The sequence below is a fragment of the Mandrillus leucophaeus genome, unplaced genomic scaffold, assembly GCF_000951045.1.
Source record: "Mandrillus leucophaeus isolate KB7577 unplaced genomic scaffold, Mleu.le_1.0 Scaffold937, whole genome shotgun sequence".
Classification (NCBI taxonomy): domain Eukaryota; kingdom Metazoa; phylum Chordata; class Mammalia; order Primates; family Cercopithecidae; genus Mandrillus; species Mandrillus leucophaeus.
The window spans coordinates 523147-538994 of NW_012110219.1; the positions used below are offsets into that span (position 1 = coordinate 523147).

The following is a 15848-nucleotide window of genomic DNA, read 5'->3' on the forward strand; positions in this document are numbered from 1 at the left end:
AGGACTCTGAGCTCCAGATCTACATACATTTTCCATTATGGAAAAATACATATAACATAAAATTTACCATTTTCACCACTTTGAAGCATATAGTTCAGTGGCATTAAGCACATTTACATTGTTGTGCAACCATCAGCAACATCCATCTCCAGCACTTTAAAAAATCTTCCCAAACTGAAACTCCATACCCATGAAATAACGCCCTTCCAACCCCTGACAACCACCATCCTACTTTCTGCCTCTACAAATTTGCCTGTTCTAGGTTCCTCCGATAAGTGGAATCATACAATATTTGCTCTTTAGTGTCTAGCTTATTTCACAAAGCACAATGTTTTTAAGGTTCTTCCATGTTGTTTCCATGTTGTAGCAAGAATCAGAATCTTATTCCTTTTTAAGGATGGATAATATTCAATTCTATATATACCACATTTTGTTTATCCATTTATCTGTTGATAGACATTTTTGTTGTTTCCACCTTTTTGGCTACTGCGAATAATGCTGCTGTGAGCATTAGTATACAATTATATGTTTGAGTCCCTGCTTTCAATTCCTTTGGTTATATATTCAGAAGTGAAATTTCTGGATCATATGGTAATTCTATGTTTAATTTTTTCAGGAACTTCCATATCATATACTTTTGATATATTTACATGCCCCTTACATTTGAAAGTGACATAGACACTTCAAAATAAAATAAAATAAAATAAAATAAAATAAAATAAAATATTTTGTCTTTCCTCTAAAACATAGTCTTTCATTAGTGTTCTCTTGGAGAATGGCACTGCCAAGCAGGCAGATAAGCAAACCAGAAAATAAGAAGTCACCTTTGATATAACCCTCTTTCTCACCTTTCATATCATCATCTTGCCAGTTTTAGCTCTGAAATATTTTTGAATTTATTTATTTCTATCTCTATCATCATTTGTCTAGAAATAAATCTCATTATGGTTCATCTGATTATTTTAACAACCTCCTAACAGATTTATCTACATTCACTCTTACCTCCTTATTAGCACCGCTCCACAGTATGGTCAGAAAGTTCACATGTGATATGATTTTCTTCAGTTAAGAAAACACATCTGCAACAGCAGCAACAGTTAGAGTCAGTGTCTCATTAAGGTTATGGTAATCTACTGTTCTTCAAGTCCAGTAAATATTCTGTTACCCACCTGCTGAAAATGTTCAATAGTTTAATAATGTTAGGATAAAGAGCACGATTCTTAATCTGGCCTGCAAGGTCCTGCATGATATGGCCTCCACTTTTTCCACTTTTCCTACTTTTCCTAAGCTTTATTTCTCACAAACCCCTGCCTCATTTTCTGATCTCCCATCATACTAAGCTTCCTTGGGTTTTCAATTAAGTATTTCCTACTTCAAACAGGACCACAGTGAACAATATTCTCTCCAACTGGGAAACTATCCTCCATTCCTCATCACCACATGGAAGCTATCCTTTACTTCTAAGATCAGGTGAAACTCCTCTCACAGGCTCTCAAAACATTTCTCTTTTTCTTAGCTTAACATAGAGACATTTCTACATTTTATTTGTTTGGGGTTTTGATTAAAATATATTTTTCCTATTAGAAAATAATCATCAGGAGTGCATCAACCATGTGTACTTTTTCAAACCTTTATATGTCTAACAGGTAGAATAGTTCCTGGCGCAGAGTGAACATTCAGTGTTTGTGGGATGAAGGAATGAATCTGTTTATGTCTCTGTGTTCCTCACCAGAATTCAACTGCCTTTATCAGAGAAGAGCCAGCCATTGACTTATTCACCTTGGCATCTCCAACATCTGGCATATTTAGGGCTGAACAGAACACCATAATTTCAATTTCAACAGGGTCTTTCGAATTAGCCATGAGCATACCCTTGTCAACAGTTAGGTTTCTGCTCCTCTCATAACAAGGAAAATCCTACAAACTACATCCCTTTTCCTTTGTAGAGTAGTTGGCTCTCTCTTCTTTTTCCTGGAGGAAGAAGACAGCATTTGTTTCAGCAAAAAATTAAGATAAGCAAAGAAAAGTCTGGAGAGAGCTGGTAAAGAGAGCCAGTCTAGGCAAACTTGTCCCCGGGGGATGCAAACTACTTCTAGTTGTCTCAATTTGTTGAAATAGAGAAAAATGCATGCACAAAATCGATAAATGAATACTGAATGCCAAGAGCTACAATAATTTTCTCCAGTTAAGAAAACACATCTGCAACAGCAGCAACAGTTAGAGTCATTGCCTCATTAATGTTATGGTAATCTACTGCTTTTCTTCAAGTCCCATAAACATTCTGTGCTGACCAAACTGTGCTGACAATGACCACTCCTACTTATTTGGACTCTTTCTAGGTGGTTCTAATCTCTGCTCTTCCTCCAGGGATGTCTTATTCACTATTTTGGCAGAAAACATGAGGTTAAAAGGCTTTTATTTGAAATTTCATGAGGTAACACAGTTCCATTGTCAAGATTCTAATATTGTATAAGTAGACATGCATTTATTCATACATACATATATACATACACAAATACTTACATATACTTCCATATCAGACCATGTAAATTCATGCTGAAACTTCCTTTGAAATTTCAGCACTTTAAATTGCTATTCAAGACTATAGTGACATATGTGTCTTCAAAAATTAGTATTAATCAATGCCTTTTACGATTGTACCTGACATATTTGGATTTCCCTGCCTCAGCACCTAGTGACTCAGGTGAATAAGTATAAGTTACTATGAGAAGCCTACAAAGAGATACAGAGTACTCAATTGTGGTGTTACAGGGGAGACTTTAGTGGAATTGAGAACTGATTGCTCTGGGCTTGGGAACTGACTCAAGATTAGAAATGGGGTGATAAACTGTGACTCTCTTTCATGTTGGCTTAAGGCAGGACTAAAGTTTTGTTTTCTTTTGCTCTACATTTAATTATGCAAATTAAACCAGAACTTAAGGTACTTTATGATTAATTAAGCATCGCCAGAGATCTTTGCAAGTCACAGCCTCCCGTGGCAGCGGATTACTCTGCTTTCTGTGCTACCTGCTGTGATAACTATGTCCACTTTGTTTCTAGTGGTTTACTGTGCTCTACAACCTTATGATCCCATGAAGCTCAGAAGACAGTCAAATTGCATTTCATCCTACCAGCATCCCTGGCCTAAAGCCAATAAAGCACTCTTTAAATCTTTATGTGTTGTCATCACCTATGTCTTTCTCAAGGCCTTGGTGAAGCAAGACTCTTTAGGTTTGAGAGTGGCTATGTGAGTCACACAGCATTCTTATTCTTAAAGAATTTAACTACCTTCTATACTATGTCAATATGATTCAAAGTGCTTAACATAATGACATCCAAGTTTGCACTAGTCAACTAGAAAACCATTAAAGTTTCAGCCAGCTAACCAACTAGCACATTGGATACACACCTTCTACTAAATTAATACATGTAAAATAATCAGTCTGGTTTAGAAATACATTACACTTTCCCTTGTCTGACATTTTCACAATCTGTTTTCATGATTATTTGCCAAAATTTTTACAATGTTTTTTAGTAAACTCCTTCAAATAGTTTTGCTTGAATGCTTCTTTTAACTATTTTTGCTCTATACTTCAGTATCTCTCCCCACCAGGTCACATTGAATTTGGATGTTGATTCCTAGTCAAGCAACCATTGTGACAAAAAGGGACATGTTATCTTCCTCAACTAAGAGATGGGAGACAGTTTATGGAGGCAAAGGTGATATAATGGAATTTTAGAGAGTGTTTTGGATATTCCAATTCTTCTGTGTCTTCTAAACCTAACTATTACATTTACTAAAATATTACTCGTTTTCAGGTCTGGATTCCAAATTTCACATTTTTAGAGTTTGACTTTAAATGATAAAAAAATTACTTGGAACAAGGAAAAATCACATGGAATATTCATAAAAGCAATTCCATTTTTGTTCTCTTCAGTACCTATAAGTGAGTGTAGTTCACTTTCCATTGGATGTTAAAAAGGGCAGGTCCCTTGATTTCTCAGCTTACTCTTAAAAAGCAGAAAGTCCTATGTTCACACTAAGTCACAAATAAAGCCTCAATTCTGAATTGAGACTACCCGATCCAAAATACTGTTCAATCCTTTCATCTCAATTTGTAGATAAATCTTCTTTGACCTTTCTACAACCGCGGCCTGCTGCAAGTGGAAACCTGTAATTTGAAAAAGGGAATATGGGTGGCAACATTTTCTTTCCCTGCCTAACATTTCTACTCCACCTTCGGATTCCTGAATCCCTGCCAATGTCAAAGCATTGGGAGAGACGAACAGTAAGGGAAACAGGAAAGTTCTCTCCTGACGGACATTATTGTACAATGGCTTCATGCTGTCTGAACATGAACATGAGAAAGTCAGTGTGCACATCTTTATAGGTTTTTCAGAGGTACTAACTACTGCTGGGCTCTCTATCTCTCATTGGCAGAGGTGATGCATTCTATTTCTCCAGCTTCTATCAACCTTTAGGCCCTAGTTTTCTAGTATTTTGCTTTTTCTAATTTTGTCTAGGCAGAAAAATCCCACAAAATTAATATCATTGACCAATATGAATTTTATTTTTACTAGAAATAGGCAGAGGGGGCACAATGAGTAAAATAAATACCGTCGATCAGTATTTATTTTTGAAATGTAACAAGTTACACTCATATACACTTTCACACTTTCTTTAATCTCTTAATAATGACAGGTCTGTATTCCAGTTTTACAGAAAATTAAACTGTTAAACTGAGGCATAAGAAAGTTAGCTTGCCAAATGTCACTCAACATAATAAGTGGGAAAGTATGTCTGACATAAATATCCATGCTTTTAACTACTATGCTATTCTAATTCACCAAACCAACAATTAATTTGATTCTAATAATCATCCATATTTGTAAAAGTTTGGAAATTTGTGGGCTATGGTGGGTGATTAAAGGGTGATTAACCCCATGAATATATACATGTACTATATTCCCATAAAATAAAAAGTAAAGAAATGAAAGTGACTAAACGCCCCAGGGGCAAGCTGCCTGGTCTGGTATTTCAAATCTTCTACTTTCTAGCTGTGCAAACTTGGACAATATACTTAAACTCTGTGCCTTAGCTACCTTATCCATAAAACATTGATACACATACACTATTGTATTTTATGAAGGGTTGTTATGAAAAATAAATGAATTAATACATGTGAAGTACTCAGAAAAGTGCTTGACATATACATGTAGTATATGTGGTTATGTGTATGTATGTGTATATATACATATATATTTATATGTATATATGTATGCATATTATTTATATATAATACATACATATATACATACATACACACAACCACATATATACACATATATATGTATATTATATATGCATATATATGTGCATGTGTACATATATGTGCACATATACATATATATGTATATATAAGTTAGCTCAGAAATTTTTCTACATATAGAAAGATTCAGTAAAGGTTACAAATTATTATTATCCTTACTAATATTATACCTAACCCCAAATCTTTTTTTTTTTTGAGATGGAGTCTCATTCTGTCACCCAGGTTGGAGTGCAGTGGCACTATCTCGGCTCACTGTAACCTCCACCTCCCGGGTTCAAGCGATTCTCGTGCCTCAGTCTCCTGAGTAGCTGGGACTACAGGCACCCAACACCACGCCGGCTAATTTTTGTATTTTTAGTAGAGATGGGGTTTCGCCACGTTGGCCAGGCTGGTCTTGAACTCCTGACCTCAAGTGATCTGCCCGCCTCAGCCTCCCAAAGTGCTGGGATTATAGGCATTAGCCACTGTGCCTGGCCCTCAAATTTTATCTAAAATTCAGGTTGATATTTTCAGAAAATAAAGTATAATAATATAAATTTAACATAAATATTTAAAAATACTTCCTAGCCAGCTTGCTTTAGGAGTAGTGTGTGCATATTACTGTGTGTGAGTGTGTATTTGTGTGTGTGTATGTGTGTGGCGGGGCTGGGATGATAAAGTTATCCAAAACTTCTTCAGGGCTTCTGGGGACTCTGATAGGCCTCAACTGTGCATTTAAGTGAAGATGTCCTAAGGAGAAATTTCATCTTTCTTCAATCTAAAATAGTATAGCAGCAGTTGCTAGCTTCGTAACTAATTCAAATAATATGCAGACATTTTTTTCTTATCACTCCAACTGGAAATTCAAATTTGACATGTGAAAAGGCAATGTGAGAGATTTTGAGCAAATAACTGTGAATTACACTTTATCTGAAATTGAGGGATTTTATTTATCAAATATAAAGGTTTGCCCTGTAGTTGTCTTGGCCACAAGTCTTCAGACTGCATTAGTCAGAAATAACTTTTTGCCAACCTCGTTTATTCCTGCTATAGGTGAAGGCCATTTTCTCAAAGTGATTAACTGGCAGTAGAACTCAATCCATTTATCCTTCTTAGGCTTTCCTATTGTAATGCATTGCAATACTCGCCTCTCTCTGTGAAGCTACAAAGAGGCAATGGCTGTGAAACCTTGAAGGTGGAGTTTCTTAAAATGAAAGTCTAAGACCTAATGAAATTGTTCCAACATTATGTTGGGAAGGTGTAGGAAAACGTAGTGTTCTTCATCTTCTTGAGTGGTATGCTTGGCAAATGTTGTATTTTAACTGATGGCAAGCCAGGGAAAATGATGCGAATGTCACTGAATAATTAATTAGTATAGCCAAAGGAATGTTTAAAAACGATTACCCAAATAGCCCAGGCCCTGTGCTTGGCATTACCTCAGTCCCTTGACTACCTTTAGATCTGTACAAACTGGAGCGCTCATTGAACATTTCCATCCTAATAATATTGACAGATCATTTTACAGTAAATATCTTTGCTTAGAAGCAAGCACTGTTTGATATAGAATCTTTATATATGTGAAAGTTGCTTTGATATATTTCAGCATGCTTCTCTCTAGTTTGTCAGTTTCTAACATTGTATACAGAATTTTGTTTTCTCTTAGGATGGTATTTTCATTCTGAAGATTTTCGTCCTATATTAAGATAGGCTGTTTATGAACTTAGTTAAATCCACTTTTAGTATAGCCTGTAAATTTCAATACTTCATACTGGGTTCACTGTTTTAAAAATTGACATGCTTTGAGATTTCAGTGAACTCATGACTTATTTTGAAAATGATGCTCCCTAAATATATTAATACCACTGAGCAATTCTGTATTTCAGTTAGAATTATTTTAGTTGAAAGTGACAGAAAACACAGACAAAATTATATTTAGCAAATGGGAATCCATAGTCCAAGAAGCTCGGAAGACCAGGTATGGCTTTTTAAGATCTCAAAAGTATCTCTGGGTCTTGGATTTCTTCTCTCTCTTGGTTCTCCTTCCTCTGGATTGACATCATTGAAAGTAGGTTTTTATCTGACTGAGGATGGAAAACTATTATCAAAAGAAAGTGGAATCGATGCCGGACAGATAAAAATGTTCACTATAATATTTAGAAATTGATTCTTCTTGTGTATTCAAGATCGCTTCCCCTTTAAGGATGCGAATTTGGAATATGGCAGAGAAGAGAGTCCTAAGCTTTAAAGCACATTAGAAATTGCTCATAAAGCATTCTTACTAATGTCACAGGAAGTATTACTTAATAGTACTTAAGCATTTAGTAAATTAAATGAGAAATATACGGCAGTATTTGAGGCAGAATAAAGATGAATTTGGTGAAAAAATAAAAGTTATCAGAAAAACCAGAAAGTTTATTTTTTAACAGTTACCAGAATGTATGTAGCAAGGTACTCAGTAGCAACCAATTACTGGTAGAATTTACCCTGTTATTGTGGTAGGCACAAATTAGTATGACCACCTAGATTATAGATTGTTAAGCGGCCATGTCTGTGATTATGGTAACATAGCAAAATCCTCTGTGTTTTGGACAAAGAACATAACCCATATTGGGTAATCTCAGAACCTCATACCACCCCCTCCTCAGTGTGTTTGACCTAAAGAATGGACACAGGACCCGTTTTAGTCCATTTGTGTTGCTATAAAGGAATGCCTAATGTTGAGTAATTAATAAAGAAAAGAGATTTACTTGGCTCACAGTTCTGCAGACTATACAAGAAGCATGGCACCAGCATCTGTTTTTGATGAAGGCCTAAGACTGCTTCCACTTACGGCAGAAAGGGAAGGGAAGTGATGTCAGAGTGATGAGAGAGGAAGGAGAAGAGAGAGGGGAGGAGGTCAGGCTCTTTTCAATAACCAGTTCTTGCGGGAATTGAGTGAGAACTCACTCACTCCTAGGAGGACAACACAAACCCATTCATGAGGGATCCCTTCTCACAACCCAAACACCTCCCTCCTGGTCCCCGACTCCAATGCTGGGGGATCAGATTTCAACATAAGACTTGTTGGGGCCAAACAAACTATGTCTAAACCATAACAAGACCCAAGCTGGGTTATGTAGATTATTTCCTTGATATTCTTTAAATGGTGTTGAAAGAGCTAAACCAATCCTATCAGCACCCGTCACAACACTAAAAGGATGTAAGCTCAAAAGAGCCTGCAGCAACAACCCACTTCATGGGAAGATATTGTTTTGAGAGCATAATTTGGCACTTGAAGACAAGCAGAGATGGGAGATAGAGGGGAATGCCCTACAGCATTTTGCTTACTAATTTTGGTGCTCTTTCAGGCCAACTCCAACTCACCCTCCCCAGATAGTCTAGCCAATAAGCAGGACTTTAGCATAATGGAGTTCAGCTGTATGTTTGTTACTTGAAATAGGGGCCCTGACTGAACCAATCTCTTAGAAATAAACGAAAACATCAGGGAATATTTTAAGAAGCACTAAACAAACAAACAAACAAACAAAAACAAAACCAAACAAAACTCAGGAAGTATGGTAGTCACAAACTAAAAAAAATAACACTATAAAACAAAGATTATGAAATTGAGATTAGAGAAATTTGTTTCTTGCTTTCTTTTTAGAAATACCGGGTAGGTTATTTAGATTAACCAAAACTGGGTAAGTAAATAATCACTCTCTGAGGAAAAAATATAATGGTAGCACTCTGTGAATGAAGCTTGTCTTAGAAAGAGATTCTAACAGTCAGTGATAGTTTTGGGGATTGGAAAGGCCAAGACCAGGGATACTTTTCAACAGAAAGCTCCATAATATTTAAAAGTAATAAATATTTTGTATTATTAATTTGGTAAGCATGCATCATTTTCCCTTTATTGTTTGACAATACCCACTTTTTGTGATGGAGTGAGGCAACATGAATATTATTATTTTAAAAGGCATTTCTCATATTATCTTGTTTTGTAAAATTAGGAGATATAGACTATTCTATGTTACGCTCACATCCTATTGGGCCCTCTTTACTGACTGCGTGCACATGGCTTTCCAGTGAGCTCTTCACTCCTATCAGCCAGTACCTCTGTCTGTCTGAAAAATCCCCTCTGGCTGTAGAATTTATTTATTTATTTATTTTTTGAGACGGAGTCTCACTCTGTGTCACCAGGCTGGAGTGCAGTGGCACGATCCCGGCTCACTGCAACCTCCACCTCCCACCATGCCTGGCTAATTTTTGTATTTTTAGTAGAGATGGGGTTTCACCATGGTGGCTAGGCTGGTCTCAAACTCCTGACCTCAGGTGATCCGCCCGCCTCGGCCTCCCAAAGTGCTGGGATTACAGGTGTGAGCTACAGCGCCTGGCCAGAATTGCTTTTTCTGAGTAGAGGAAACCAGAAGTGCCCAGTAATTTATGATCTCCCAGGCGTAGTTCTTAACTAACTGACGGCTTGTCAGCTGTTTGCAGGGGTGTAAATATTCCAGCCCCTTTGCCCTCTGGTTGAGACAACTCTAGGTGTGGGCCACAGTGTGTCCAGAAAATGGTAACTTTAAGAGTAACTCAATGTTACCCTCTGTAGGACTTTGCTTGACATGTTTCTTTCTGGCATTTTGTTTTCCTCTTTCCTATTTCTTTCCCATTCACCTACCGTTTTTTCCTCATTGTTCGCTTGCTTGTTTGATTTCCCTTACAAAGACTACCTGATAAGCCACTTTCATACAAATCCTCATCTTCAGGTCTGTTTTTGAAAAACCACACTGAGTACAGGATGCATCTTATATGCTGACAAACATGTTAGCTGGCAGGATGCATGTAGAATTCAGTCTTATTTCATTTTTTTCTCATTTCTATAGGCTATTTGTCCCTGGTAGAGATACTTTTTCCCCATGCCCAACAATCTTGTGATTTGCATATTGGTAAAAATGCAGTGATGGGTTACGTGGAAAGGGGCCTTTCCTTGCTTGGGAAGAAGCCTTACTGACTGGAACTACATCTTTATCTTGAAAGCCTTCAGAACCAGGGCCATCACATTAAGAAGGAGCACTCTAGACTGATAACGTATGCCTTGCAAATCTATTCTTTATTATTGAAAGGACATCATGGTTTCTATCAATTCAGTTTGTAAACCTGAGATCTAATTCATGCTATAGAAGTCTGTATATTTTCTATGTAAAATAACAAAATAGCAATATTTGGAATGAAATGTGATAAATTAATCAATACAGTGATGATTATTCAAGAAAAGAATTACTGGGAATTATCTTTCATAACATAAAATGCTCACGGAAGAGTAAAGATGATTTGCTTTCTATTTTTAAGTATCATGAGAAACAGATATTCTCTTTTCCAATCTTCCTTATTATTTAGTATTTTTAAGCAAAGCCATAACTCCAAATAACTGCTTACTAACAACATATTTGAGTCAGCCAGAATTTGATTTGTTCAAGCTGACCTTGACTTTTGTGGCTTCTAGTTTGTCTTTGTTCTCTCACAGTTAAACATAAGCTATCTAGTACTGTGTCCTTCTCTGCCTGAATCGCCTTGATATTATAAAACAGACTTCTAAAACCACTGTTTGGCTTATTTTTCCCAAAATAAATCTTACTTTTAGCTTTATTTTTGCTTAGTACATTTCTTTATTTATTTGCGGGTTATTAAAAAGATGGTTTGCATATTTACTCATTGAACTTCCTGTGAAACCTAACCTAGTTGTAGTTTAACAAGAAAAGATGTGTTTCTACTTATTCTTAATAATCAAAGGATTAAAAACAAAATAAAGAATAAACCAATCACTTACAGAATGAAAATCAGTAGGTCAATTTCTGTATCTGTCAGGTGAAATCTGCAACATTTTTTATGGGTTACCTTGTATCATTCCTTTAACACTGCCCTCCCCACCCCTTCCTTTACTCTCCCTCCCCACACACATATCATGAACTTTTTAATTGTAAAGGCTCACTATTCCAAGTGTGGTTCTTGAACCAGCAGTATCTGAAAGTATCATTAGGAAGCTGGTTCAAAGTTCAAAATCTTTGGTTCTTACCTAGACATACTAAATCAGAATCTTCATTTCAACAAGTTTCTTCCATTGATTGATATGTACATTAAAGTTTGAAAAGCACTGGTCTAAAGGACAGGGTCTAGTCTTCACTGTGGAAACCAGTGAGCCCCTTTAATCTCTTGTGTGGATAATATGTTACAATGAAAGGAAATAGCACTGGACTTGTATTAATTTTAAAATGGCATTAAAGCATAAATATGCCATAGAGATAAAAGATGGTACATGATGAAAACAATTCAGTTACAAATTGTCCAGGGTTTTTGCCTTACATCACAGAAGCATAGAAAACAAAATTATCTTTTAAACCAGATTTCAAAAAAATTATAATCTTTCAATTGCTTATATAGCACATTCTACAAAATAATATTGAAAAACAAATATGCTGTGTTAAAGGCAGGTTTTTCTGAGTTAGAAAGATCTAAGTTATTCAGCCTGTCTTGACACTTTTACACCATAGAATATTTTCCATCCAGGCTAAAATGTGATATCTGTTACTTGGATAGATCTGACCTAAAATCATGTAAGCTGTTTACTTGTAAGATTAAATAGCTATTTCTTATACTATAATATAAAATAGTAAGTGTATCTTATAGCAACCACATGTATTCAAATAATAAACATTTGTGAAATAAACCTCCCAATTTTCTCTGAGGTTCCTTATTAAATAAGAACTGTATTTGCTTTATTGTCTAAAATGTTAGAGGCTTTGCAGAGGTTGCATACAATTTAAGAAAAGACTGGTTTCTTATTTTTACTGCAAACTTGAATAAGTAAGTAGTATTGTAAACATACACAATTTTAATATTTGTTTTAACAGGAAATTAAAGTCAGAACACAATAAAATATAATTATTGATGAAAGAAGCTATCACTAGTTTTTATTACTATTTAATTATTTGGAAAACATGACGCATGAGCTTTTATTTCTTAATAATACATATACAGGTATATGTCAGATATATTGCAGGTTAGGTTCCAGATGACTACAATAAAGCGAATATCAAAATAAAGCAAGTCACATAGACTTTTTGGCTTTCCAGTGCATATAAAAGTTATGTTTACACTACACTATAGGCTATTAAGTGTGCAGTAGCATTATGTCTAAAAAAATGTACATACCTTAATTAAAAATAATGTATTGCTAAATCAATGCTAATGATCATCTGAGCCCTCAGCGAGTCATGATCTTTTTGCTGGTGGAGGGTCTTGCCTTGATACCAATGACTACTGACTAATTAGGGTGGTGGTTCCTGAAGGCTGGGGTGGCTATGGTAATTTCTTAAAATAAGACAACAAAGAAGTTTGTCATGTTGATTGACTCTTCATTTTACAAAAGATTTCTCTGTAGCATGTGATGCTGTTTGATAGCATTTTATCCACTGTAGAACCTCTTTCAAAACTGGAGCCAATACTCTCAAGCCCTGGCATTACTTTAACAGCTAAATTTATGTAATATTCTAAAGTCTTTGCTATCATTTCAACAATGTTTAGCCATCTTCCAGGAATAGATTCCATCTCAAGAAATCACTTTCTTTGCTCATCCATAATAAGTAATTCTTCATCCATTAAAGTTTTATGATGAAATCGCAGCAATTCAGTCACATCTTCAGGCTCCACTTCTAATTCATGTTCTTTCTATTTTCACCACATCTGTAGTGACTTCTTCCAATGAAATCTTAAACCCCACAAAGTCATCTATCAAGGTTAGAATTAATTTATTTTAAATTTTTTGATAATGTTGATATTTTTAAATCCTCCTATGACTTACAAATACTTTTAATGACATCTAGAATGGCGAATCCTTTCCAGAATGATTTCAATTTGCTTTGCCCAGATTTATCAGAGGAATAACTATCTATGGAAGCCATAGCATTATAAAATATATTTCTTAAGTAATAAGAATTGAAAGTCAAAATTACCGCTTGATCTATAGGCTGCAGAATGGGTGTTGTTAGCAGGTATGAGAACAATGTTAATCTTTTTGTATATTTCCATCAGAGCTCTTGGGTAACCAGGTGCATTGTCAGTGAGCAGTAATGTTTTGAGAGAAATCTTGTTTTCTGAGTAGTAGTCTCAACGGTGGGCTTAAAATATTTAGTAAACCATTCTGTAAATAGATGTTCTATCATGCAGGCTTTTTTTTTTTTTTTCTATTTATAGGGCACAGGCAGAGTAAATTTAGCAAAATTCTTATAGGCTCTAAGATGTTAGGAATAGTAAATAAATTCTGGCTCTAACTTAAAGTCATCAACTGCCTTAGCCCCTAACAAGAGAACCAATATGTTCTTTGAAGCTTTGAAGCCAAGAATTGACTTATTCTCTCTGGCTATCGATGTCCTAGATGGCCTCTTCTTCCAGTAGAAGGCTGTTTAATTTACATTAAAAAATTTTTGTTGAGTGTAGCCACCTTCATCAATTATTTTAGCTGGATCTTCTGGATAACTTGCTGCAGCTTCTCCATCAACACTTGCTACTTCACGTTGCACCTTTTATGTTATGGAGATGGCTTCTTTCCTTGAACCTCATGAACTAACCTCTGTTAGCTTCCAACTTTTCTTCTTCAAGTTCATCACCTCTCAACCTTCACAGAATTGAAGAGTGTTAAAGCCTTGGTCTGTATTAGGCTTCAGCCTAAGAGAATGTTGCGGCTGGTTTGATCTTTCCAGACCACTCAAACTTTCTCCATATCAGCACTGAGGTTTTTCCCCTTTCTTATTGATATGTTCACTAGAGTAGCAGTTTTCATTTCCTTCAATACCTTTTCCCCTGCATTTACAACTTGTCTGACCGTTTGGCAAAAGAGGCCTAGGTTTTGGCCTATCTCAGCTTTTGAAATGCCTTCCTCACTAAGTTTGGTCATTTCTAGCTTATGACTTAAAATGAGAGACGTGATTCTTCCTTTCACTTGAACACTTAGAGGCCATTGTAGGGTTATTAATTAGCCTAATTTCACCCAGGCACGGTGACTCACGCCTGTAATCCCAGCACTTCGGGAGGCCGAGGCAAGTGGATCACCTGAGGTCGGGGGTTTGAGACCAGTCTGACCAATATGGTGAAACCCCATCTCTACTAAAAAAAAATATATATATATACACACACACACAAAAATTAGCCAGGTGTGGTGGCACACACCTGTAGTGCCAGCTACTCGGGAGGCTGAGACAGGAGAATTGCTTGAATCTGGGAGGCGGAGGTTGCAGTGAGCCAAGATCACGTCACTGCACTCCAGCCTGGGTGACAGAGCAAGACTTCATCTCAAAAAATATAATATAATATAATATAATATAATATAATATACCTAATTTCAACATCGTTGTGTCTCAGGGAGTAGGAAGGCCCAAGGAGGGAGAGAGATAGGGGGAATAGCTGGTTGGTGGAGCAGTCAGAATACACACAACATTTATTTATTAAGTTTGCTGTCTTATATTATTGTGTGTGGCACTCCAAAACAATTACAATAGTAACATCTCATATCACTGATAGCAGATCACCACAATAGATACAATAAAAATGAAAAAGTTTAAAATATTGTGAGAATTGCCAAAATGTGACACAGAGACACAAAGTGAGTCCATGCTGTTGGAAAATGGCACCTACTTACTTGTTTAATGCAGAATTGCTATCATTCTTCAATTTGTAAAAAATATAAAATGAAACAAAAACTCTCACAATATCTTCCAAGTGCAATAAAGCAAAGCACTATAAAATGAGTTATGTCTATATACAGAGAATCCTTCCCTTTAATGAGTTTTGGTTGTTGTTATATTTTCTTTAATTGCATTACTTTCACTGTATGGGATACCATTGTGAACTGCTGGTAGATTGCCACTGTCTGCTATGATTTATTTTATTCTATGTCTTGAAGCTCAGGTGACCAAAATTATTTTCATGTGCCATTCGCTAATATTACTTTAACAAATATTGAAATACCTGTTACATGAAGAATGTAAGTTTGATAATAGGAATGCAATGGGAAATAAAATATCTCTACCCACAACTCATATTCCAATTAGAGATGAAGGTCAAGTAAAAATATAATTATTTTTATATATCAGAAACCTTGAATCATCATAGGCAAATATGAAAGGTACACTGAACTTCTGTGCATCAGATCAATTTTTTATTGCCTTACTCTCTGCAACACAAGGTTAGGAATAATCTCCTAACACTCTTATATGGGTCACCTGGATTATAAATTTACATGGCTATTTTGTAAGATATTTGGCCACTTCACAAGTGTTTTGAAGTAAGTGTTAAATCATTTATTTTGAAACAATAGTTCCACACCTAGGAATTTCTATAGATAACAATTAGACGTGTGCACAAAGAGATACGTAAAAGAATATTCACTCCAGTATTGTTTGTGATAAAGAGAAAATGCCACAGCTACATAATGCTATGCCACCATTAGGATGATGTTGCAGAACATATTTAATGGCATTGAAAGGTATAAATAATATATTAAGTGAT

The 15848-nt window shown here is 35.7% G+C and overlaps 1 protein-coding gene across 3 annotated transcripts in view; it reads right to left on the reverse strand.

Moving 5' to 3' along the window:
• DCAF8L2 (DDB1 and CUL4 associated factor 8-like 2) overlaps positions 1–15848 on the reverse strand; it is a 162375-nt gene that overhangs the window by 70333 nt on the left and 76194 nt on the right. For 2 of the 3 annotated variants that reach the window (XM_011970236.1, XM_011970238.1), the window contains exon 3: positions 1003–1079. The gene's annotated coding sequence lies outside the window, so the exon portion shown is untranslated. Of the gene's footprint in view, positions 1–1002; positions 1080–1871; positions 1972–15848 lie in introns of all 3 variants that reach the window. The other variant, XM_011970237.1, reaches the window with a different exon arrangement.